Below are 26,946 nucleotides of genomic sequence, written 5' to 3'. Positions count from 1 at the left end.
TGAGAGGAGGTATGTTCAGCCCACGACCACTGCCCAGACAGCTATTCCTCCTGCACCCAGCCGGTGCTGAGAGGCCAAAATCCCACCATGAGGCCATGGTGAGGATAAGTAGCAAGACTGGAGATGTGCTGCTGCCTTTGCACACACAGAGCAAACAGCATCCACGGGGCTCCAGCCCTTGCTGCCCGGGAGCCTGACCACTTCAGATGGGACATCTTCCAGCCCTCAACCCACTGGTGACCTCAGACAGCCCCTCCAATCTGCACTGAAGGAGCACTTGTGTGGAGACTTAGAACCAGCTGAAGGGAGGAGGCCCGCTCTGTCCTCCTCCTGCTGCAGGCCCAGCCCCAATGGTGACAGAAACGTGACAAACGCAGAGGTCGAGCAAACGGGGAGGAGAGGACACCTTCCACTACGTCACCAGGCCCAGAACAACGCGTGAATCAAAGTTAATGTGTATCTGAAACCAATTACTGATAGAAACCAAACTATCTAGGAACTCCAGCTGCTGCATTCAGGGTTCCCAGTAGCAAGCACAGACACAGTCAAAACCTTTCATTGCTGTTTTTCAGCCCATAAAAAGTCAAGATAAAAACATGCTCCTGCAAGCGTGGTGCACACACTCGCCTCTGTCATCCTCAGTGGCTTCCAACAGAAAAAACACACCCCACAACCCCCCCAAATACAATTACTGCGTTTCATAAAATGTTTGATAACTCCGTGCTTTTCCCATATTTACCCTTTGGTCCAAAAGCAGAGAAAGGATTCACAAACTCCCTGTGGACCAGGATGGAGCTGACGGCCCTCCCGGGGCCCTCCTGTGCACGGTGGCCAGCACAAGGGTAACGCAGCAGAACAGGGGGGGTTGGAAACAAACGGGAAGCAGGGAGAGTTTTCTTCCATTCACCAAAGATGGTAATTATTTTGGAGAGAACTGCATATCCTTTTGGCTCTTAATGAGTGGCAACCAAGTCAAACCTCGGTTCATGTAAGTGAGAAACTATTAGGGTCTACGGATCTGCAGCCAAGGAAAACAAATCTGTACCGGTCCTTCACCCCCAGAATAACTTCTGATTGTCAAGCACAGTTACCAGGGGAATGAATAGCTTCTCCTGCAAGCTCCTCACTCAATTAAGCTGATGCAGACAAAAAGGCCAGGCAGCAGCAGCCGGCGGCACAGGGCAAGTCAGATGCATGCACTTGGCACAGGCAGAGCGACCACAGCAGGTTCAGAGCGATGAGGGAGAGGAGGAGAGGTCCACAGCCTCCACCATCGCAGAAGACACCCAAGGCTTCTCCTTGAGATGCTGAATGGCAAAAAACTGGCAGGTTCTGTGCCCTGAGGAGACTTCAGGAAGCTTTAACTGAGAAGACAGAAGGACAGCCTGGCATCCTGAGCTGTCACCCATATTTAACGGAGACGGATAAAGATCTAACTGAGGAAACACCTAAGAAAAGTCCTTGATTTATTAGTAATCCAGAACTATCCTATCGCTGCCTCCCCCTCCACTCAACAGCCTTATAACTCTGCCTGAAAATCAGGACAGTCATCAAGCCAGAGCACAAAATAGAGGCCAGGAGAAGCGAGTACAATCCTTGGCCCTTCCTGAGCAAGAAAGCTGAGCGTCTAAAGCATCCTGATCATCTTTCAAAGCAGCCAGAAAAGAAACAAAACACAACATTCAGATGCAGCAGAAGCTTGTTTTTGCTCCCAGTTGCTCTTTGGAGACCAGCTGTTGGGGCACTAATGATCCATACGAAGAGGATCAATTCTTTTTTCACCCTTGTGCAGCTGAATTTCATTAAGAGGATGAATATGGACCTTCGAGGCTACAGTGACAAACAGAAGCCTTCCTTACTCTTTACTCCCCTGTGGTGCACTACAGCTTCATTTTCTCTTTGGAAAGTTAGCCAAATAGCCTTTTTTTGTTTGTTTGTTTGTTTTGTTTGTTTTTTGTTTTTGTTTTTTTTAGGGAAAAGCAAAGTGTCAGGCAGCTTCTGGCCCATACAACACCGAGTAAAATTCTGATTAAAAAAAAGGTTGCAAGACATTCATTATCTGAGACCTCTCAATACTCGGTACAGGCAAAGTTATTGCAGCGGAGTTCCCTGGTGCTCACTGCGTTATCTCTGGCAGCTGACTGGGGCTGCACCTCATGGTGGGACAGAGCAGGAACAGGCAGGACATGAATCGCAAACCGCAGAGCCCAGAGACAGCTCCAGAATAAACTGCTGCTTCAGCAACACGCATCCATGTAACTTGCTTTGCATCGGACATCATGGATCTCACAACTAAAGGCAAGTAAAAGGAGTCAGGCTGGCCACAAGCATCATCTCTGTACACCACCATCAATGAGGTGAGCACATCACTGTGCAGAAAAATCAAGCCCCACAGCTCCCTCCTTTCAATTGGATTTTAATAAAGTGCAAGTGTACAATCCCCTCAAAAATTAAAGGAAGTTGTATCTGTGATTTCAGTGGAACCACAGCCCCAGCAAGCTGCTGTGGTCCGACCAGCCCGATGGAGCGGTGGCAGGTGCTCTGTGAAGCTGCACCCACACAGCCATGAACACACCCCAGCTTAGATGGGCTCTTCCAGCAGGTGTTACTTGAATTCTGGGCATCTCTCTAGCAAAGTGCAATGATATTTAACTTCCTTGTGGGCTCAGGAGGCTGCCAAACATCTGTTGGGATTAGCCGGTTCATGTTTGTGAAGTGCACACAAATGCTATCATAAGGAAGGCGCTGACCTATTTATGGACGTGAATGCTGGACCGAGACCCAAACCCACATATTGTATTTGCATATATGGCCATATCTTCCCTGCCAGATTTTACTGTCTGAAACTAGGATGGAGGCATGAGGTGTCACCTTTAGCTTACAGCCCACTTTTGGTCACTGGCAGTTTGAGTGAGTCATGCTGCTCCCCTCCTCCACTTTACCCCATCCAATTGCACAACTGACCTTTGTGAGCAGGCTGGGCTAGGGTGGCTCTACCAGGAGCCCCCAAATGCTGTATGGGTTGCCCTTTGCAGGAGAAATCTATCTTCACCACAGCCTCCAGCCCAGTCTCCACCAGAGCAGAAGATCACAGACTCTCAGCCCACGGATCTCCGGTAGGCTCCCAGAGGCCAAGCCGCAGCCGATCAGACACACAAATTCCTGGTGGTAAGGGACTTTGCATCAAGTTTCACATTTCTCATGGGTGTCCCTCCCTCCCACACAGGCCTCCTGTGACTAAGGGCTGAGGAATGATACAGCAAGCGTGCACAGCTCAGAAACCACATCGATAAACAGCCATGAGGAATGAAGGGGAAGAGCTCCCCAGATGGAACAGAGCACGTTTGTTAAAGGGATTATAGGTGGCAATGGCTTGTGACAGCAGGGCCACAGGAGTCGTACGTTCCTGTGACTCAGAATGACTTTGCACCAAGTTGCAAGTCCTAGACATACAGCTTTGCTCCGCCAGAAGCTACTGCTCCCTTTTGTCCACAGACACATTTCAGTACTTATCAGGTCTCCATCTTAGTCACGTTCTGCTAACACACACTTTTTACATCCTTTTCATCTTCCCTCATCATCAGTCTCTATGTCCCCAAGTCAATCGCTCTGCTCTTCTCTCACCAGCCTCTACTTTATCTTCATCTCCCAGGGCACGAGCTCCTCAGACCCAGACGCTGCTCCACCAGTGCAGCCTGTGCTCTCTGTTCAGGTTCACAGGACTTCAACACACATGGTCTGGCAGACTCACTACTCTTCTTTGGGTAGCGTAACAAGTTTCAGGCTCAGCCCAAGATGCTACAGGTCCAATTTAGAGATATGGACAACACAAGAGAGTGTTGTCCATGGGATATAGAAGTAAAAACAACAAGAAGAGAGAACCTGTGCCCAGGAGTACACCAATACCATACCCAGAATTACCCATGTCTTTCATTAGCTGGATAGGCCCTGTCTTGTTCTGGAGATTAAGAACATCTGGAATCACTTCCATTACATCAGGTAGTATGTGGACAACAAAAACAGGCAGAACATATTTCCATCCTAGCAGGTGCGTCCACCAAGAGAGCTGGAACTAAATCAGATGATCCAATGTGGGACTTTCTGATAACACACAGCTACTTTTGTACATCCAGTTCCACCCATGAAATTGGGCACATCCTTAAGCAGGTATGAATCAGATAATCTGAAATATGAGAAATTTATCAAGACCTGTTGCAAACAACCCATAAGGTTGCTGCTGCCTCAGTGCACTTCACCTTCAAGGGATGGGGAGCAGCTGATGCAGGCAGAGAGCCGCCCTGAACACAACGAAGCTGCATCAGATCACTTTTCCTAGGACTTCATGCACATGACGGCATGACCCAAGAGCTAAAGCACCACTTCAGGTGTGCAATGCATATAGACTGGAGGCTTGGACTACGGCATCCAGGGAACTCCAGCAGGCAAGGAACCAGGGTGGTACAGGCATGGGTATGACACCCCAGTGAGTGTCTTGACCCTAGACGAGGTGATGATCATTGTAACACCCCAGAGCATGAATCCTCTCTTTTTCACCCCAGGGTACATCACAGCAAGGCAATACACCAGGAGGTGCAAAGGAGAGGTGATGCCAAACCATCTGCCTTGCATCCTCACAGAGATCCAATCCCCACCTGCAGAAACAGCGACCACAAAACACCGCACACAGGTCACGTGTGCGACGAGGGATGGGAGCTACCTTCACACAGAATAACTTGCAAATGAGCCCACCCTACAGGGATCCTTGTGTGTATTAAGACAACAAGCTCTGCTCATAGTTCCGTCTCCTCCCACTCTAAGATGCAGTCCTTAAAACCTTCTCCACCGACTTCCCCAGCCTCCTCACACCCCAAGTTCACAGCTCTCCCACGCAGCAGAGCGAAACACGCCGTGCCAAGCCATGGAAGGAGGCGCACAGGCGCTCCGTAAGCTGCTATCCTTTCACCTAGACACTTCCAATACCTGGGTGGGCAGGGTGTCTTGGAAAGACGAGATCATTTATATTGATTTAAGCCCTCCCTGCTGCTCTGCCCTCATTCCCAACTCCCATATGAAGTGGGGGACACTTGAAGAGGTGTTATGTGCCAAGAACACTGCACTCACCCCCGCAGCAACACGGAGGTCCAAGGTGTTATTCCCAGCTTCCAAAATAAGCTTCTGCCCCACAGTCTGGCACTTAATGCCACTGTTAGAGGCTTGCAACTTGTCTGCTTCACTCACAGTATGACCTCTTGCACTGTACAAGGCTGACTCTTCATTGCAGTGAGGCCATGGCCATTCTGCAAGCTACAGCATGGTATCAGAGGAGAAGAAGCCAGAGGTCTCCCCAGATAACTTTAACCCCTTTGCCCATCATTTCTTCCCCACGTGTCTGCTTTGGGAGCAAAGTAGGATTCAGGTACAGGACAGTGTTTAAACACTTCCTTATCTTTAGGTACACAAGTAGCTGCAGAGGGTTCAGCTGGATTACTCATACACTTGAATTTCAGGCTTACTATGCAGAAGGTTCCCCAAGCCCTCCTTAAATGGCAAAGATGCAGTGCTGTGTTTTCCAGGCTCGGCTCTGTACATCCTCAGGAATCCGAGAAAGAAATGGATTCTCTGAAAAAGCACCAAAGTGGAACAGTGCTAGGGAAGGCATAATTCTAATTCTCTCAAAAAATAACCTGTGGGATCAGAAGGGATGGAGGACCACCACAGCTTTAAAAGATTAAACTACCCTAAAAAATGGCAGTCTTACTGTACACTGGAAAACAAGATGCTGAGAAAGCGTCCAGCAGACAATATGAAGTCCACATTACCCTTATTCTACTCCTTGAAATATGTTTTTCTATGTAAGTACCACCTGGACCTTAACCATTTCTGTGGCTCATTTCTGGACCTCCCCAACACCACATTTCAGATTCAACAGCATTAAGCTGCCCTGGTTTCTGAATAACAGAGGCAGAGACCAGCTTCCATACTATGCGAGGCATTTCAATACCCACACAAGGTAAGTACAGGCCTTGCCCCTCAGTCAAGGATGATGATGATAATGCGCAAGAGGCAGGTAGAAGCAGCAAAGATGGGGGAGATGAACTGTAAAGATAGGCATAACGGCAATAAGCAGTTCAGAGTAATCTCCGGAGTTGGGTGGAAAAGATGCTAACTTCAGTCTGTAATTACAAACAATTCTTTTCAACCATTTCCCTGTTTGATTGTCAGTTATGACTGCAAACTGAAGAGAACAACCTTGGTCTAACTGGCTTTTTTTCTCCTGGATTTCAGTGTTAGGGATGATGTGAAACTCCCAGCCTCGCTCCTCTCCAAACCTCAGTGTCCCATCACTAAAATGGCAAGAATAATTTCCCTTCACCTCCGGAAGGCACTGCAAAAATAGTCACCCCAACTCGCAAATCACTCCCATGAAAGAGCTAAGAGCACTTCAGAAAAGCACAAAAGGAAATTAGTAATTCTGCATTCAGTCCTGAGTTTGAATAGTATGTAGTAAATAAGGCTTGGGGCCACACACTGCACAAAAGGAAAAGAAACAGAATAGCTGCTCGTTAAGTATCACCTTCCACTCTGGGCACAAAGAGTAGGTACTCTGGCAATTAAGTGGCTTAATTGCAGGGGGGGGGGGGCAAATTAAGGATTCATCGGTGACTTTCATTCTGGCATTTGGTGTCTCCTGAGCCCCTGGACTTTGCAACTTTAATACTGTTCTTTTAACCAAGTGCATTGCTCATAATTAACTACAGGACTGCCACATAGCTGCCGCAATCGCTATCTGTTTCTCTCGGGAAATCCAGATTAAAGGCTTGTCTCGGCCACAGTAATAGCTTGAGGTATCTTTCAAGATTTGCCCAAACCCATGAAAAGCAGATCAAGCCTCTACCTCAAGCGATGAGGTGTGTTAAATTCAAGCCAGCTGATCTCCTTTGGGGCTGAGCTGGAACAGGAACGCCGCTGACACCCAGGCGGGTGAGGCAGGGGAGATGGAGCAGCTGGAGTTACAACCACTTATCAGCTGCTAATCCAATCACTCTCCCAACCCAGCCGCGGCGTGCTGCACGCTGTCTGGGAGACTCCTTGCTTTCATTCAAGCTTGCCTCATTAAGCGGAGTAATTCAAGTCTGTTAAGGTGAGGTAATAAACTGCTGAAACAGAGAGAGCTCCTCAGGGTACCTGTGCACCGCACATCCAAGATGCACGTGCACATTACCGAGCCATAAACCACCACAGTTGGGGTACAATGGACATGGTAACAGCAGCAGGACCACCTGCAAGTCACCTGTGAAGCACCTCAAGTTTGTCTTCCAAAAAAAACCTGAACCTCACCAAACTGAGTTTCGTGCACGCAGCCACGTTGCTGAAAAAGCCCTGGAGGAGATATTTTAAATTTCCTCTGCTACACCTAACTAAGGTTTGGAGCTGGACTGCCATTATCCCATCATGCAGTGCATCCCTAATCATCCCACTGGGCTCCACAGCCCCTTCCAGGTCTGCGGCAGGATCCATCCATTCTGCCTTCACCCAGCTGGCCAGGCTGATCCCACAATAAACCAGCTGGGTCCTGGGTCCTCAGCAGTTACAATCTCCAGCTGTGCAGCCCTGGCAGAGGCTCTTCAGCTGGAGAAGAGAGCAGGAGCAGAGGGAGAAGAGGAGATGACTGCATCTCCCCACAATGAGATCTACTGGCCTGAAAAAGGGAAGCGGGGGGAGAGTTACAAATTGATGCATAAACAAGACCTGACTGTGTAATTCAGAGCTAACAGGGTAGTTTACTGAATGTTAATTAAATCCTCAGTGCCTGTTACCAACTGTGGAGATCAACTTATTTTTAAATTAAATAAGCAATAAATGCTTAGATGAATTTCTATTAAATTTCACCCAGTGAATGAAGTATGTGGGGCTTTTAATAGACATTAAACAAGATAGTTATGGCAAGTTAGTTGATACTTTATTACCTAAAGATAATGGCCGTATTAAATCTCAACTAACTATTCCACTGGCAGCACAATCATCCAAGACTTTGCCTTGAAGCACCACTGGGCAGCGGCAGCAGGGGGAGGAAGGTAGCCAAGTGCTGAATGGCAACTGCTTAGAGGATGCTCAAGTGCATAAACCCACTTAGGCACAAAATGGGACCCTTCCCAGCCTGATCTGGAAACCCCAAAGAGGGCTGGTGGGCTACCACACAGAAACTGGCATAAGCCAGAGACCCTCAAGCATCCCAACCACCACCACCACCCAAACAAAGCAATTTATGGGGTTACCAAAGAATCACTGTATTACGAGGTTCCCTTATAGCATCAAGGGCTCCAGAAAACATCCTCCCCAACAGCCTGCAACACTCGAGAGTTTATATCTTTTTCTAAGAAAAGGTTATCAGCAGCCCACAACTCCACCGATGTTTGTTTTCCTTTCCTGAGCATATTGCGATAGTTTGGGAGTGCTTCTGAGTGACTCACACGTGTGTCACTGTCACCCACAGATCCCAACAACAGATACCGACAGTCTAAAATGACAGAGACTTGCTGACAGCGACTTAAAAATGATCATTTTCATGCCAGCTCTTGTGCTTGCTCAGAACGTGATCGAAACCAGCTCTTTGAGATGAAAGCAGAATCTCCACCGAGGTGTCTCTACCGGTAACCTTAATCACAACGATTAAGTGTGGGTAGCAGGCTTTTTTTTCACGTCTGGATTGGAAACGTCGCAAGACCTACCTGCCCCGCTGTGCCCAGAAGCAGGAGGAACGGAAAGAGCCGAGCCCTGCACCCCACAAACCCCCGCTTCTTGGGCAGGCACAAGATCTCAAAAAGCTTTCAAACTTTGTGGGGTTTTTCTGGTCTGTGGTTTTCGGTTTGATTTGTTGTTTTCTTTTCTCTGTTTGTTTCTATTTTACAAAACAAAAAGCTCCTTAGACTAAAAAGAGGAAAACACAGAGCTCTTCGTACTGATGCTCCTCTCCAGCATCCCAACGTACACGGGAAAGCCAATCACAACACCTTCCCTCCAGTCCCCGCTCTGGAACCACTGTTCGTAAAGTTATTTCAAGTTCTGTATTTTCCTACATATAACCCACACTCTTTAAAGGTATTGTTCCTTGTGAATCCGTCCCTCAGATAACCCACATCCTTAGATAAGCTATGGTTTCCGTCTCCCCTGCTCCCACCCGCTTTTGAAGCGTGGCTGCAGTTCCAGTAAGCTCTCTAGCTTTTAGCAGAATTACGCTGCTGTGAGAGCGAGAGCAAAGGGAGATGATGAAGCCACCAGGGCAAGAAAGCAGGCTGCAGAGGACCGAAAGCAGAAAGGGTATCGCTCACACGTGCACATAGCAAACACAGATGCTGAATCCCAGACTTCTGGCGGGTGACACAGACTTGGTACTCATCTCGCTTCCCTGAGGGCTTCTCTCCATCAAAAAAAATATAACGTCCCTAAAGGAAATGTGTATTTCTTCATCATCCCAATGCCACCTTTAAAACCTCTCCCTGCATCCACAGGGATTTCCCTCCACTTGAAGGGATTACAGGGCTGCCACAGACTGCACAGGGAAGAGAGGATGACCAGCTGGAGGTGAAACCCAGCGTGGTCCAGGGCCAGCCGCAGCAGAGAGTGCGGGTGCTGCCCAGAGCCACGTCAGGGCCAGCAGAGTTTATTAGGAGAACTGCAGAGCTGTGTGGGTCAGGCTTTCAGATGCTTGATGAGGAACGAAATGCCACCGAGGATGCATTGTTCACACAACCATGATGGGCAAAGGAATAGAGAAACCACTGCGGGCACCCTGAGGGTATATGTTTCCACAGACGCACGGAAACTGTCTTCTTGCAAACAATTTGTCATCCACCCAAGCTACTGCTTTTCTCCAGCTACAGTCAGCAAGAAACCTGCACGAAACAGTCTCTTCTTTCCAATTAGATGTTTATGACCTAAGAGCAATCACCCTTAGCTGGTATAACTCTGAACGTGCCTGACATTCATACAACCATCCCACCTCCTTTCTAGACCTGGCTAAATTCTTGTCCTCAGCAATGTTCTGCATGATATATGCCACCATTTAGTTACACGGAAAAGCACTTAATTTTGTTGATTTTGAATCAGCCACTTTCACCTTGGCTTGCATTGGTACAAAGGAACAGAGACCCCTTTTCCACAGCACTCACTGTTTCTGTGACACCTTTCTAACATGTGTCCTTTATACAGCAGCAATCCCAAACTCCTGGTCAAACTCCCTCGGGTTTTCCAGCTCCCCACTGTTTTTACTATCCCCCTCCAAAAGTGCATACCCCAGGCTTCACTGATCAGAAGGGAGTCACTTAAGTTTTATAGTCCGGCATTATACAGACAAACACAAGCAGCAATTTTAACACACAAGGCAACAGTCAGGCTTCAAAATAAAGTGAGTGGTGTCTCCACTCTGACCATGAAACCCCACACTGTAATTCATACTATGACTAATAATTAAAAATATATACTGATGATCACATTATATATTTAAAGCACTCCAGCTCCACTGAGACTGCAGCTAACGCTATTAGGTGCCTTGCAAAATACACTAGTCCAGCTCTGGAGCTTCACCCCTGAACACTGGAGAAAAGCGAGTGCCTTGGTGAGGGATACACATCTGAATCTGCACTTTCGTTATTTAAAAACTTGAATTACACCGCACCAGTTCCCAATTCTGGTGAGACAGAGCCCATTACCCCTCGCTAACAAAGCACAGCTGAAGATGATATTCAGAGCAAGACAACTTGGAGATCCGATGGGCTCTGCAAGTTTCCAGGAGACAAGGCAACTAAATTGCACAGGAACCTGGGATTTTCTGTACCCTAACCGTGATGGCCAGGATATGGGATCTGAAATCCACTCCTGGCCCACCAATCTAGAGGCAGGTTTTTGCCAGTTTGCCCTGGTTTCACTAGAGTACATCACAGATAAAAGTTTTGAATGATATTATCTCCTGAAGCTGGGTGACTGCTCGTCCAAACAGCGACTAATGGAAAAGGACAGGACTCACAGAGCTGGAGCCCACACCTAGATGGACATGCTCACCAGCATCCTGCCCCGACACCTGGGCTGATATCCAAGCATTCTCCAAAGGTGAAAATCTCACCTTGGTACAACAGGAATTGGAGCTTCTTTCCCAGTTCGGTACCAGCCCCTCTGCCCAGCCAGCACCAACCATCGCAGGAGATTGGGACTTGCACGACAGAGACAACCGCTCAATGACAAAAGCTGTAACCCTCACTGACCTGTGCACTGTGGAGACTGCACAACAGCAATGCACTGCAGTTCAGGGTCGTACCTACAGAACCTTCAGTGAGAGAGTTTCAGATGCATTTTCCTGGATGCATCCCCCATTTCCACTCAGGAGTTTACCCAGGCAGCGTACAAGGGCCACATATCCCTGAGTGGAACTTCTGGATGGCAGGACCACAGGAAACACAGGATACGTGCATGACCAACATGCTCATGGCCTCCACACAACACACGCTCTGGGGCTGACTTTTGGGAAAAGGGTGTTAAAAATCACTCGAGTGCCCTCTCTGTGCACAAGCAGCACATTTTCACAAGTCCAACAGACTCATCACACACCACCTATCCACTACCAGGCACCTCTCTCCAGCCAAGAGGCCTCCAAAAAGCCTGCGGTGACCTTCAGCAACCTGTGTGCTCCAAACAGGCCCTCCATCCGCAGGGCTGGGAGAAGAGCCTACAAAGACCAGAAGACACCTGATGGCAGGAGAGCCCCTAGCACCATAACTGATGAGGATTTCACACTGCCACCATCCCGGACCAGGTTCCCTCAACTTGGTAGCTTTTCCCAACAATAGCCAACAAGCTGACTTAGGTGGGAAAAAACCCCAAAAACTAAAGAAAATAATTAAAGGAAAACTATACATGAAACTCAGAATTAGAGGGTAGCAGGGCTGAAGGCCCCATTAGCAGCACCAGCATCTTGCTGGAGCTGCAGGCAGTATGAGACACTGAGGGTATGAGCTCACTGCCAGGTGGCCCTATGGTCACCACCCACACCATCACCTGCTGACAGTCTATCCCACAGGGAAAAACCCTCCAACAAAGGCTAAACAACTGAAAGAGGGGAATAACAGAGCTAATAAATTTAGGAGTGATAGGATGAAAGGTCATGGGGTGGGCAGGGGAAGACAGAATAGGCCAACAGGCAGAGAGAAGTTTTCAACAGTAAATCTTTATCCTCAGATGGAAATATTTCCCAAGGGAAATCCCATATTCCAGAGTATTATTTAGCTTTGCCTGGGCCAGTCCTGATGCAGCAAGGGTGAGGATAACCAGAAAGTCCCTGACATCCCCCTGCACAGCAAACTGGGCTACGCACAGGACAGTGACCAACATTTTCCAACGTGAACACGGTTGGTAACATACAGATGAAATGCTGTGTCCCATTTTCTGGCTCCAAGCATTCCCCTGCCTTCCTAATATCCCATATCTGTAATTACTTGATGAGCCAGCATCTGCTGTTTCACCCAGTTCCCTGACATCCAGGGACTCCCTGCTCTCTTTCAGATCTTGCCTCAAAAATCATTCCTGGAAAGTGTAAGCGCAAACTCTACAGGTAAATGAGTCCAAGGAATCAAAGGAATTCTCAAACGTAGAATGTTTCCAAAAGCTTAACACTTCCATGTGAGACCTTGCCTTTCACATGGGTCAAAACCAGTTTGTGCACCGGGGCCCCAAGGTGTTGTGGGTGTGTAGGAAGACACATCAGCAAGCTTGATGGTTTCTGCAAGCTTTCAGAACTTGATTGTGTATCAATCACCCAGCAAAGCAGAAAGATACCAAACAGAAACCCAACCCAAAAAAAAAAAACAAACAACTGGGCCAAAAAGCAAACTGGTACAGGCATAGAAAAACAAACAAATAATAAAAACAAAGCTGGAGAATCCAGCACTCATTTCGTTCACCAGCGGGGCCAAACTGCACCTCGAGGTACAGTAGCCAGAGCAATTAAGGCATGAGTTTCTCCATCAACACCTCCTACTCGGGAGCGCTGCCTTCTCCCCAGCGCAGCCCCAGGGCGCGGGGAGCGCTGCTGAACAATGGCAGGAATAAAGATCTGCCTCTTCGAAAGGGGAGGGCAAGAGAAGGGGGAGGAAAAAAAAATATATATATATTAAGAAAAAAAAAAAAAGCCTAGGGTGACGTAAGGGTGTGGGAAACTTTTACGTCCTTACCTGCTGGGGAAGGGTGGGCCTCCCCTGGCGTATAAAAAGCTGCCAGGGCTTTACTCAACTCGGTATTTACCACCCAGCCGAGGGGGCGGCCGGTGCAAAGTGCGCGGAGGGGCAGCGCTGCGCCCCCAGCCCGGGCCAGGTGCACCTGCGGCCAGCAGCACCGAGCCCCGGCCCCCCGGGATGGGATGGGGGGGGAACCCCCGGTCCGCCGGCAGCCCCCCACCCGCCGCGGTGGCCGGGGCAGCGGGGCCGCCGAAGTACCGGGGAAGTTTCTCCCCCTCGCCCCGCCCCGCCGCCGAGCTCGCACCGGGCCGGGCCCCCCTTTCCCCCGGCGGCCTCGGCGCCCCGGGCGGAGGGAGGAGCCAGGCGCGGCCCCCCCCCGGGCGACCGGCAGCGCTCCCCGCCCCGACCGGGGGCTCCAGCTGTTGCACAGCTGCCTCGGCGGGCGGAGGTGTAGGGGGTGGGGGGGGAAGAGGAAGGGGGCAAGTTATTATCTGCAACAATACCTCGGGGGGAGGAGGCAGCGGAGGCGAGCGCGGCGGCGGCGGCGGCGGGAGGAGGCGGCGGGGGGGGGGAGGCGGGGCCGGGGGCGCGGCGGGGACCCGGGACCGCCCCGCCGCCCCCGCCCCTCGGCCCCGCCGCCGGCCCCTTCCGCCCGCCGGCCCCTTCCGCGCTCCGCGCCGCTGCCCCGCCGCCTCCCCCGGGCACCCCCCCTCCCCCGGCATCCCCCACGACCCCCCGGCCATCCCCTCCCGCATCCCTCCCGCTGGTCCTTCCAGCCCCTTCGCATCCGCCCGGCCGCCTCCTGCATCCCTCGTTCCGGCCCCTCCGCGCCCCCGCACCCCGCTTCGGTCCTTACCTCCGCTCCGGCGGAGGATCGGGGGGGCCGGCAGCCCCGAGCTCGCCGGGGACACCCCCCCGAAACAAAAAGCGAAAGCGGCGGCCGCTGCCTCCCGCCCCGCCGAGCTGCCGCGGCTCTGCCCGGGGCTGACGTCAAGCGCCCAAATTCCTGCCTTTCCCTGCAGGCAGATTTGTCCATGTAAGGGCTGGGGCCGGGGCCGGGGCCGCGGCGGCCGCACGGCGGGGGGGCGGCAGCTATCGGTACCTCTGGGAAAGGGGGTTGGGGGGTGACGGGGCTAGAGGCATCCCCGACCCTGCAACCGTCACCCTCCTGCCCTGTACCGAGGGGTGTTGGGCCCAGAAATGCGCATCGTGGCTCGCAAGTGTTCAGCTTTTCAGGGAAAAGTTTTGTACAGGGCTCCCTATGAATTTTAAATTTTTTTTTGGTGCTTTTCCACCCAACTTTATCCCTTCCCCAACCGGGGTGCATAAATGGGCGGGGGGGGGGGAGGAGGTAAAAGATGCTCGGAGCTACTACGAAGGGGCTGCCTGCTCAGAGATTCAAAACAAAACCTGTTGAGCGTACTAAGGAGAGGGGGAAGGGAAATGGTGTTTTCTGATCAGTTTCTGTTTGTTTTGTGGCTACTTGTAAGGACTGCAATTAAAATAATTCGGATTTTGAGTGTGATTGTTTTTATACCGGAATGTTACCCTTTAAGTAGCCGTTGGGTACCTGCATTTGCCCTGAAGAGAAGGGGAAGACAGAAGGGCTACGTTGTGTTCAGGCTATGGAGGGGAAAGTTGCCAAGCCTTACTCATTTGGAAGGAGACTTCTGGATGAGTTTTTAAGCACTTTAAACGTATTTCATTTTGACAATAAAGGGCTCTGCTGCGTGCTTTCAGAAGATGTTTACAATCTTATCCCATTACCAGCTTTAATGTCCACAGTCACCGCTTGACAGCCCCAGGAGGGAAAGTTTGCACGTAAGGACCCAAAAAAGGATATTAAGTGCCTAAAAGACTTCAGAAGCTGGAGCGGAGAGCTGCGATCCAGCCTCCCTCCCCCTTCCCTGGCTGCCAGAGTGTCTAAAACAAGCGAGCGTGCTCCCAGATTGACCCGAGTGCTCTGGCAGGTTGGAGACCCCCGGAGATACCACTTCACCCCGATGGGCACCCCTTCCCCGGCAGGCCCCGCAGCAGGGAAGGCATGACATTTCCCAAATTCAGTCCTCAGTGCAAATCCCCCGTCTGTGGTTGATTTGGTGTCCTGCACTGGGCCCCTGGACCAGGGGTGCTAAATTCCTCCCGAGGGATGGAGAGCACTGCAGGGCCAGATGCTATCTTAGAAGCACCGCAGCTAAACCTGCGTGAGCCTGTCAGTCACGGCCACAGATGTTTTCTAAGCATTATGACGATGACTAGAAATACCCTAGCCTTGTCCTAGCCACTTACCCTGTGTTTAAACCCCGCTGAGATCCAAAAACAAAGCAGAACAGTGCATGAGTCACCAGGGCCCCATGCTGTAGGTGTACCTAGAGTGCTGATTAGCACTCTGTGAATGTGGCCTGTTGTGAAAGACATGAGCATGGCTGCTTTCTAAAGCACCGGTGGATGAGACCGTAGCACCAGCACAAGCTGAGCAGCCAAAGCCTTTGCCCAAGGCCCTGTAAACCTGGGTTCAGTTCCCTCTCTGGAGAACCTGCAGTTCAAGTGTCTCCTTCCAGGCTGTAAGGTCACGCTCCTTCTTCATCGTGCTCTGAGGACAACTCATGATGGTATTTGGTGCCGCAGGGGTCAGGTGGTCATCACGAGGGACTTCCTGGCACTCATGTCTGTCAACTTCAGCGTGGCGGGGCTCTCGACAGAGCCCAGCTTTGTAGTGCTCCAGAGAAGCAGATTTACAGAGGGATTGTTGCCTGTTTGGTTTTTTCTTCTCTGTTCGATCTTTCTTGCAAATCTGCAACAACCCTTGTGTTGTGTCAACTGGTATCTAGGGGAAGCATCTGAAAGCTAAAAGAAACTGTTTGGCCCAAGATAAGAGACAAGTGTTCTCCATTTAGTATTTCAGAGAAAACCAGTGGTCAAATATTTTCCTTGTCCTGCATCCAACAATTATTGCTTCTTTGTCCATCAAGCTTATGCAATTTTCCAGTCGTGTTAACAGAAGAGAGAATACTTTGCACATCCGTAGCAGCCTCCTTTGAATGATCCCAAAAGTTTTAAGATGTGAGGCTCCAGAATGTGAGATAGTAACTACTACTACCTCCATTTTGCAGGTAGATGAACTGTGACTAATCCTCTGCAGCACAGCAGCAGAAGTTTGATTCGCAGCCCATTACCCTTGTAACGCACTGCCCAGAATGGTCACTGCCTTGTCAAGCACAGTGTGAATTTTCTAGGTTTGTTTTTGGTTTTGTTTTTTTTTTTTCTTTGCTTCCTATCATGACCAATATCATACACTTTGGAAATGAAAGTAGAAAATTCAAGGTGTTGAGCCTGGCTGTGAGAATCTACTCTTTTCATGGAAAGAATCAAAAATACTGGCAACGTGCAATCATTCCTTTGGTAATACCTACCGCACCCTGCACCATAGCAGCAAAATGAATTAAACAGCAAAAGACTGGAATGCCTGACGTTGCATAGGCCACTCAGGAGGCAGTAATACAAGAGTCAGCCTGGGCCAATATTAATTCAAGGAAATTAAGTTTTTTAGTGGTTAAGGTGCATGACTAGAAGCCTGGAAACCTGGCCTCTGTTCCTACTTTTCCTGTGTTGTATGACTTCAGACCAGCCGGTTCACCTCCCCGTGCCTGCTTTTCAGAGTTTGGGTCTCTGCTTTTTGGTGAGATTTCAGATGTAAAATCACAAAAAATTAAAAGGAAGACCCCTTGGGAAGCCATGGGAATTCATCCCTCGGGCCATAAAGCAGGAGCAGGATTGCCTAAACCATAGCTGACAGAGGTTCACTCACCCTGCTTGTAAGGATAACTAGAGGACCCATTCCAGAGCTTCACAGTTAGAAAAAATTTCCTTATCTCTAACACAAGTCATTTTTGCTGCAATTCATCTCCTAATCAGATGAAGTTGTGGGGATCTGACGTATTCCCTCACTAGCAACAATTCCAGAACAACAGGAAAGTCGCCCACCTGGTGAAATAATCCTTCCATGGGTAAAAGCCAGAGAGGCTGGAAAACACACTAAGCACGTGTTCTTGGGAGAGTTGCCACCTAATTTTCAGACAAAGATCAGAAGCAATTAGCGTCTTAGATCAACTGGAGACTCCTCTGCCCTAAACCGCAGCACTTTTCACCTACCTCGCCATGAGGACGCCCGTTTCCATCAAGAGACACGCTGCAGCGGCACACTTCACCCTTCGGTCTCCAAAGGCTGTTCTTGGAAGCACATGCAAAACCTGAGCTCACAGCAATATCATTCCTGTGGCACTGAGGAAGGAATGAGGAAACACCAGCAGGGATACTAGGCAGACAGGAGAGAAAAGACTCAACCTGCAAGTCTGAATTCATCTCCAACCAGGGTGCATGTTCCTGATTTAGAGATACACACGTGCTTGCTGCCTGGTGGAAGGAATCTAGGAACAGCACTGGGCCAAGCTTTGTCATTCCCCATTTTGCAGGTATGTTTGCATCCAGACAGGAATGCAAGGCACGTACTGGGCCGGCATTACTAAATCACAGATTACTGACAGTGATCGAGTCTGGGCCAGAACTCCGAGGGAATCTTCACTGATGAGAAATACAATTTCCAACAACCTCCACAACTTCCCATGAGTGTATCAGAGATAGTGACCATCATCAAACCCTGCTTCTCTGTACCCATCGTTGAGCTGCACATGGTTCAACAGATGCTCGGTTTTACCTGGCAATCAGTCCTGTCTAATTCCATATCATTTCATTGTTGGCCACAGTGAGTTTTGGGTAGCTCAGGAAGGTATATACTTCCCTGCACCCATTTCAGGCTCTACTCCATCCACATCCACCTCTGTCCACTTGGAAGGAACGGTAAAGCTTTGTAAAATGGATAAATCCCAATGCTGAGAAGTGCAGTTGAGCAACATGCCAGTGTAGCATACTTAATTTTAAGGACATACTTAAATCCAATTTGAGCCCAGAGAGATTTTAGCTTAGGTTTAAGCATTCTGTTGAACAGGGGTGGATTTAAGGATTGAAGTATTTTGTTAGACTGGATCTTTAGTTAATGAGGAAGGAGGGTTGCTAATGCCTAGAAGAAAGAACTTCCTGGAGCTCTGTGGCCACAGGCAAGCCATAACTAAAAAAAAAAAAACTCATTTTGATGAAATTAACACATTGAATTGGTAAAGAAGTTGACAATTTCATTAAGAATCCTCACTCTCTGGGTCTCAGCGTAGTGGAGGAAAAAAAAGGTTTGTAGTATCTCATCAAAGGGATGTGATATAATTAAAGCAGAAGTCACTAGACTTTGTATTTTACACCATCTGGTATCTTGCACAGCATCTCGCTAACAGTGAATGTCTCGTGTCCAGATTTTAGCAAAATGTGAGTGCTTTGTTTTACAGGAAGGGAACTGGTCAAATTCTTTAACAAAGAAGTACCCCAGTATTAAAAGAAATATTTGCGGTAACAAACATTTTGGGGGACATTTTTGCGTAGGCTCTGACCTCCCTGTTAAGAATCAAAGCAAAAATATTGAATGTACTAAGCAGATGTCTTCTCCTAGTGACAGCAAGATGAGCAGAGACAGCTGGTTAGAAGAACAACAACAACAAAAACACATCATCATTCCTGCTTTGGCTCCAAAAAATCTTGGACTTGTTGTCAAGGAAGAAAGCTATGTATGTAAGAAGCCAAGAAAGAGACAAATATTATTGAATCTGGTAGCATTTTAGTGAATGTGCTGGAAATAACTTAAGTAGGAAGAAAAACTGGATGCGCTCCATTGTTTATTAAAAGAATGCCTCTTTTTATTTCCACAGGGACCTATAGCCTATATAGTCATTAACACATTTACGAGATATATATTTTAAATATGTTGCCTCACTCATCAATCCTGTGGGCTCTTCTTCTAAAGTAAACAGAGTTACAGCACGTAAAAATGTGTACAGCCACATAAATACAATCTCTGCAAGTTAGAAATGCCAACTATGAATTTCACATGTAACTCCTTCAATCAGGGGAGATGGGTGTAGTACAGAGACACCTAGGGAGATACGAAATATTAGGAAGGGAGGAGAAGAGAAAATTAGATTCCCTCTGGTGAAAAATAAATAATTCTCACAGACACAAAAAAAAAAAAAAAAAAGAAAGAAACCAAAATTAAAATACGAAAAGCTGTTCTGGATGAAAACCAGTCTGAGCTGTGGTGAATAACAGATCAGAGAGGAGTTGTTTGACACGACTGCAAAATAAGCCAGTGACCTTTTGGCCTCCCTGCTCAGAGGTAGCACACTCCTCTTGACAGTTTTCATCTGAACAAAACTTGAACTCTCTGCTTGGCCCTGGACATATCCATTTCCCTGAGATTTGGGCAGACTTGAGGGAAGAACTACAGGATTAATGGGAAGAGTTTAAGAAATCAAAAGCTGTGTAGTTTGAGGTGGACGTTCCAGGAGGACTCAGTAGGCCCAAGTACCATGCCGTAAGAGAGTCCTGTGCAATAGCAAAGGTCTGGATTTGTTGGCTCAGGAGGTGTCTTCCATGGAGTGCTTCAAAATCCCTAGCCATCTCCTACAGAGGTCCTAAATAGTTTAAAGCCTCAAAGAAGCAAGAGTTTAAGATGGTATAAGGGGTGAAAATTGAGGGGTGTGACCAATCTGACATACCAGCTTGTAAATAGAGGACAATGAAGTCAAAAGGAGAGAACATGGCTGCTGGGTCCCCACTTCTTGGCTCCCAGCTTTGCCCATTCTCAGCTACGTGATTAGGCAGTCAGTATACCATCATTTTCTTTGTAGGAAACGGGTTAAGTCTCCTGCTCTGCAACAAAGCAGATGTGGGACCTTGAGAAAGTTGCAGATTGAGCTAAGCTGGAAACAGCTTCCACCATTTGCCAATATCTTGGAGAGTCTGGAAGCTTTCCCACCTCTACTGTGACAAAAACAGGACTTCTCAACATTTTTGGAGGACTTTTCTCCCTTATAATAAAGGACAAAAAGCACACAATGAAAACAAATCATAGTGCCAGAAATGACTGAGGATAAGGGCACCGTTCTGCCTGCTTTAATTCCCCATCTTGCCAGCCTCAGCTCCAAGACCTGACCTGCAGTCTCCCAGCCACCCCAGGAATGACCATGCCACAATGGAGGACAATTTTGGCTAGAAATTCCATGCCGATTCCAAGAAAATATTTCCTAGAGTGTCTTGCTGAAATGGATACGCTCCCACACACACAACACGAAAGGAATCATGTCTGACAAAGAAACATTTTCTAATGAGAAACATTTATGCAACGTGTTCCTCCTCAGTGACTCTGGAGCTTTGTGCCTCAGTGCAACCATCTATAAAAAGAGACAACAGCCCTTCCCAGCCTCTGGGAGAACGTACTCAGATAATAAAGTGATGGACTTACTAACTCCATTAGTTACCCTAAGAGCTCCATCTACCTTACAGCACATCAGTATAGACTGAATCAAGAATTTTTATAGGCTCATTATAACCCCTGTGTTTGACCTTGATCAACAGCATCTCTGCCCACAGGCCATTCCATTGGCTGCATCCCTCTGTGGGACACAGAGGCAATGCAGGGCAGCCCAGCATTGGGTTCAGCCATCCCCATATCCACATTTCCTCACACCATCGACAATTTGGATCGCTTAGGAGCCAGCCCAGCCCCGCTGCCAGTGAGGTGACAGATCCCTGGCACTGGAGCTGGGCTGGAGCTGCTCATGAGCCGTTTGCGGCTGGAGAGGAATGTCTGCAGAGAGCTAAACCAGATTGCTCATAGATCTCTTCCAAATTGCTTGCCTCTAATCTAGCAAACAATTTGAGAGTAAACGTGCACTGGGAGCACCATCTTCCCCTCCCTTCAGCATAATAACCTGAGAACATTGAGTTCGTGCACACCTATTACGAGATGGCTGCACTGGAGAAACCTTAGGATCTCACTGGTCCCTTGGCAAGTGCATAAGATGTCAGAGCCACTTACGTGTATGCTTTCCCCTCTTGCAGGGGAGGATCTACATCTACTTCAATTACTTGTTTGATGCTATAGACCCACCACAGCCACCGCAGCTGCAGGAGCCCAGTAACGCTCCAAGTAAAGGCTGGCACTCCGGACTGAGCTTTTCAGCACGAAGTGATACACTTACAAGTACCTGTTCTGCACAGAGCTTTTAGAAAGGGTCAAATGGCTTCAAAACTTCAGGAAGGCTGACATTCTGGTGTCACCCATATTTTTCAGGCCCACACCTACCGCAGGGGAGAAAAGTTTTCAGTGGGTATTTGCGTTATCCTGCCTATGTTTCAGCCACACGGCTCCAGCATTTGCAGAACTTATGGAGGCCCATCTCACGTGTTCAACATCTCGTCCTTCCTGAGCGTAGGTTGAAAAATGCCACTTTTCTCCACTATTAAATAAAAAGGTGGCTACACCCATGTGTCAGCTATTTACCACCCTCTGTTCCCTCCCTTTGGGCAGCTGACCAAGGATAATGACCTATATCCTTGAAGTATTTGTTTTATTTAGCATTACAGAGAAGGAGGGTTTAAGGAAACCTAAGAATATAACCGTTCCCACCCTATCTTATTACAATCAGAGAGATCAGCTTGTGATTTCTTTTGTGGGAACACAGCAGAACCAGCCAGCTCAACTCTGAATGTCCAAGACTTCATCTGGGCTCTCTCCTGCTCTGCCTTTGTCACAGAATCATAGAATGGTTAGAGTTGGAGGGGACCTTAAAGACCATCTAGTTCTAAGCCCCCTGCCATGGGCAGGGACATCTCCTACTAGACCAAGTTGCTCAAAGCCCCATCCAGCCTGGTCTTGAACACCTCCAGGAGTGGGGCATCCACAACTTCCCTGGGCAGCCTGTGCCAGTGTCTTACCACCCTCAGAGTAAAGAATTTCTTCCTGATGTCTAATCTAAATCTACCCTTTTTCAGTTTAAAACCCTTACGCCTTGTCCTATCACTATACTCCCTGATAAAGATTCCCCCCCCACCGTCTTTCATGGTGGCCTCTTTAGGTACTGGAAGGCTGCTATAAGGTCTCCCTGCAGTCTTCTCTTTTCCAGGCTGAACAACCCCAACTCTCTAAGCCTGTCCTCATAGCAGAGGTACTCCAGCCCTCTGTTCATCTTCGTGGCCCTCCTCTGGACTCACTCCAACAGGTCCATGTCTGTCTTATGTTGCAGGCTCCAGAGCAGGACTCCAGGTGGGTCTCACAAGAGCAGAGGGGGAGAATCACCTCTCTTGACCTGCTGGCCACGCTTCTTTTTACGTGGCCCAGGGTGCAGTTGGCTTTCTGAGCTGCAAGCGCACGTTGCAAGCTCATGTCGAGCTTCTCATCACCCAACACTCCCAAGTCCTTCTCCTCAGGGCTGCTCTCAACCCATTCTCTGCACAGCCTGTATTTGTGCTTGGGATTGCCCCAACCCAGGTGCAGGACCTTGCACTTGGCCTTGTTGAACTTCATGATGTTCACACAGGCCCACCTCTCAAGACTGTCAAGATCCCTCTGGATGGCATCCCTTCCCTCCAGAGTGTTGACAACTCCGCACAGCTTGGTGTCATCAGCAAATTTGCTGAGGGTGCACTCAATCCCACTGTCCATGTTGCCAACAAAGATGTTAAACAACACCAGTCCCAGTACCAACCCCTGAGGAACACCACTCATCACTGGTCACCACTTGTCCTAAACAGACTGGTTCCAGTGCCTTCCATTTAAGACCTATGACTCATTCTTTATTTTCAGATAGGAACAACAAGCTACTCAGCCTTGCTTTTGCCACTTTGGCATTGCTCTGGAGATGCCTAGATGAGGTGGCCACTCTGAACACGTGGTGGCAAGGCACTGACAGAGAAGCTGGATGTCACAAGGAAGCGTTTGAAAACGCTGGGACTCTGTCACAGCCACCCAGAGCATTACACCAGTTGACATTGTTGGTGTTGGACACCAACTGCAAGCTCTGTGCAAGGATCTGGGACTGGTACACACCCTGCATCAAGCCTCACCCCACAATGAGACAGGCAGGCAAACTAGAAAAATAGGGCTCTGGCCCCTTCCTGTGATTAGATCATTATAATGGGTAAATATTTTCCTAGATAGAGAGCTGAGATAAAGGACTCCTGTTGTCTGAAACGGAGTTTGAACAAGACTCAGAAGGACTATCCCTATGTCGTAGTTCTTTGTATTAAGCTTTTACCAAATGAATGCCTTTTCCCCCCAAATACCTAGCAAATTAAATAGGACCTTGTTAATAGCTAAAAAGGAAGATGCAGATCTCACAGAATAAGTTTTTCATTGAACAGCAAGAAGAACGTAAGAACTGCAGCTGGGTTTTAGCCTACAGTCAAACCGTTCACCGGTAAGTATTACAGAATGGATTTAGTAGCAGGCACCAAGGGTTAATTCCCGGGGGACATTACAGCTCTACACCATTCAGTCTAAATATTTACTGAGGTGTAGAGAAAAGTGTCTGAGTGGTAAAGGCAGAGTCCCAGAGATTGGCTTAGTGAAGTCTCTTTAATGAAAGCCTGTTGCTGCACAGAAAAATTATTGTGACTTTTTAAAATGAAAATCAGTGTTCTCGTGCTATTGAAAACAGCGATAAATCATTCCGTGTTCCTTTTCTCTGCATTATTCATGATTTTCCAACCTCTGCTCTATCCTCTCCCTTGGTGTTCCAATCTTACCCTGAGCTTTCTCAGGGTTTGGGGGCTTTTATATCAGAGAATCTGGTTTATAAGGTTGTCTTTGAGGAACAAGTCTGACTTAAATCTCACATAATATCCAAGAATGTTCTCTGGTATTTGACCTCTTTGTGGCTGAAACAATATTCTTCAGACACAATAACCTTGGTGTTTCAAAGCTGTAACCAGCACCTGTGGAGTTTTCAAAGAAATAGGCTCAGCATTCCTTGATGGACTCTTCGTTACTGCTCCCATGTTTGATTGCTTTGTAATTATACTTGTAAAACGTGCGATGGGGTTACACATGGGGGAATAAAAAAAAGTTTAAAAAAAAATCACGTTTCAGAATAGGAGAGGATTTATGGGAGCTGCAAGACAAAGAAAAACCCACCTTTCTTTCTTTGTTTGTTGTTGTCTTTGGAAGGCAGCCACCGAAGTTTCCTTGTCAGTAATACAGGGATTTGTAAATAGAACAAAGAGCTTCCTCGCGCCGAGGCTCATTATACAACCCCAGCGTAGTCACGGTGTGTCTTCGCAGGCAGTTCCCTTGAACTTTGCATCTTGCTCCTCCTGAGAACAGTCCTGCATGCCAGCTCGAACAGATGTGGTTTCCTTTAGGAAAGGTTTTCTGTTGGGGTCATTCTGACTTCCCTTTCAGAGCTTTCCAGCCTCATGTGCTCTTTGCTCAAGGGATTACTGCAGTGGCCACTGACTCCATGTGCTACTGTTAAACTTCTCCTCACCTGCTGGCTGAGCTGAATGAATGCCGAAATCTCTGTTACACAGAAAAATAAGACATTTCATGTTTTCCTGAATCAAACCGGAAAGTTGCAATTTCCTTTGAACCCAAATTCTGAGAAACGTCATTTCAGAAAGAGCAAAATGGCCTCACTGCAGCCTTTTGTTTGGGTGTTACCTTCAGGTTTTTATGTGTGACTTAAGCTATCTTAAAATGCGTCACGTTCCAAGTGATACCAAACGCACCTGGGCAGCGCCCACTGTTCCCGATGACACCCAGGAGCCACAGGGTCTGCCAAGGGCGCTCTGCCAGAGAGAAGGAGTAAGGAAACACATCTGGAGATGTGACACTGAGCCAGATGTGGTTTTGTCTCACCCTGTGTACTTATTCCAGTATTGTCGCTGCTTTGATTCCATCAGTGCACTTATACACTTTGAGCTTACAAGCATTTAAATTCTTATTTTCCAGCCTCACTCAAAGCAAAGGCTTTTACTATATCTCACTGAGGATATAACTCAAAGGCAGTAGGTTGTACAAGCCCTGCATGGTATTTCCAACATATCGTGTGCATCTCAAATGACACTAATTTAAAAGAACACAGCTTTAAGAAGTTTTAACTAAATCAGGGCACAAGGCTGTGCAGACCCTCTTATTTAAGTATCAATAGAGCTGTTTCTTCAGCTCTGGTTGGTTAGAAAAGATTTTTAAATGAACGAGAATAAGACATTCTACAGACGATAAAAAGCATCAAATGCAAAAGTTCACACTGGTTGAACTAAGCTGAGATAACCTTGTATGTAGGCAGCTCTGAAGCAGCAACAATATAGCAGGAAAAACAGCCCTACCCTGTGAACAAATGAGAAAAACAAAACAAAGAGAACAATGGAGGAAAAGCTGCTGCTACCTGGCCTTCATGGGGGAAAAAAAAAAAAAAAAAAAAAGAGAGAAAAAAAAACCAAAAAGGAAAAAAAGAGAGGGTGGAAAGAAAGAATATACTTCAAGACCAAAATCTCATCAGACTCAAAATCAGCATAACTCCTACATCAGAAGAGTTTGCAGGTCTAATAGACACAAAGCTGTTCCTTCACCCAAAAACCAAAAGAAAAGTCATGGAAACCCATCATGCCAATTCTGTGGCTGGTTTCCGGAGCAGAATCTCTTTAAATGTCAATGTTCTCTTTGTTCTGTGCACCCTTTTATAATGAGTCTATCATCTGTTTGGTAAAAGATCCAATGAAATATGTAATAAGGTTATCTCACCATCTCCTGCTATTGTAACGCTGTATCTCCTCTTCCACTCATTAATTATTGTCTTCCATTTCCTGTGTCAGGTCTAAATTAGAAAATAGGGGCTCAAGACTTACAAGCTTAACAAGTTACCATATATCAGCTGAGCTGTGGTAACTCTCCATGTGCTCCCTCTTAGCCTGTAATAAACAAACCCAGTGTGACTTAGCGGTGCATAGGCTTGCAGTCTGTGCAATTTAGCTTAACATCCTTTTATCGTCGGCTAAGCTGACAGTGATAGTTACCATGGCTCAGCTGATGTTCCATCCCCATATTGTAAGACTTTGCCTTAAAATCTTGGGAGCTGAGCTCTAGCATCATAGCTATCTGGAAAGCTACAGTGATTTATGTGCTGTCAAAATACACTAAAAAAGAAAAAAAGCCCCCCAAAAAGCAGCACAATTACATGATTATCGGCCAATGTCCCTTGGTTTGCAGTTTTTCAAGCATGAACTGCTTAAACTTTGGATCGAGAAGTGAAGCAATCTGTTTCTGAAGTGCAAACAAGGAAAAGTTAGATGAGTCTTCTAGCAATTTCAGGCAAATATATCACAGAAGCAGCATGCTTACCCCTTTTACTGTGCATCTGTCTGAGGTTTCCAGTAAGATTTCCCTGATATATAGTAAGAGTCAAAACTCTAATCTGTTTTAACTCTTTTTTATTGTCTCTGCAGCACTAACTTTGAAAAATGGCCTTGTCCCCAAAGAACTGCACACAGTCCACGTAGGGAAGCTGTTAAAATAAATGCATTACATAAAAATATTGCAGAGGAACTCAGCTCTGAGGGTTTGGGAGCTACAACATGCAGATATAAACCAGAACAGCTAAAGTATGAGTGGAGGTCATACTCCAGGAGAGAAGAAGGGAAGTCCCCTGTCTGGCAGTTGTTGCACATGATCTCTCAAATCAACAATTCCTACTCTTCTTTCTCAGGGCCACAGTGTTTTAATAAATGACTCTTACTCATGTTAATGTCCTCCTGCCTTCCTCCTCGCTGACCTCAATACACACCA

General features: G+C 47.7%; 1 protein-coding gene across 1 annotated transcript in view; it reads right to left on the bottom strand.

Annotated features, from left to right (window-relative positions):
• The window catches only part of LPP (LIM domain containing preferred translocation partner in lipoma), a 337,622-nt gene extending 323,136 nt beyond the window's left edge, over positions 1 to 14,486 (bottom strand). The window contains exon 1 of the mRNA XM_074153096.1: positions 14,080 to 14,486. The gene's annotated coding sequence lies outside the window, so the exon portion shown is untranslated. The remainder of the gene's footprint in view (positions 1 to 14,079) is intronic.
• Positions 14,487 to 26,946: the final 12,460 nt, after the last annotated feature.

Source organism: Numenius arquata, chromosome 9 (genome assembly GCF_964106895.1).
Source record: "Numenius arquata chromosome 9, bNumArq3.hap1.1, whole genome shotgun sequence".
NCBI lineage: Eukaryota > Metazoa > Chordata > Aves > Charadriiformes > Scolopacidae > Numenius > Numenius arquata.
The sequence above is the reverse complement of the archived record's forward strand: the minus strand, read 5'-3'. Positions and strand labels throughout refer to the sequence as shown.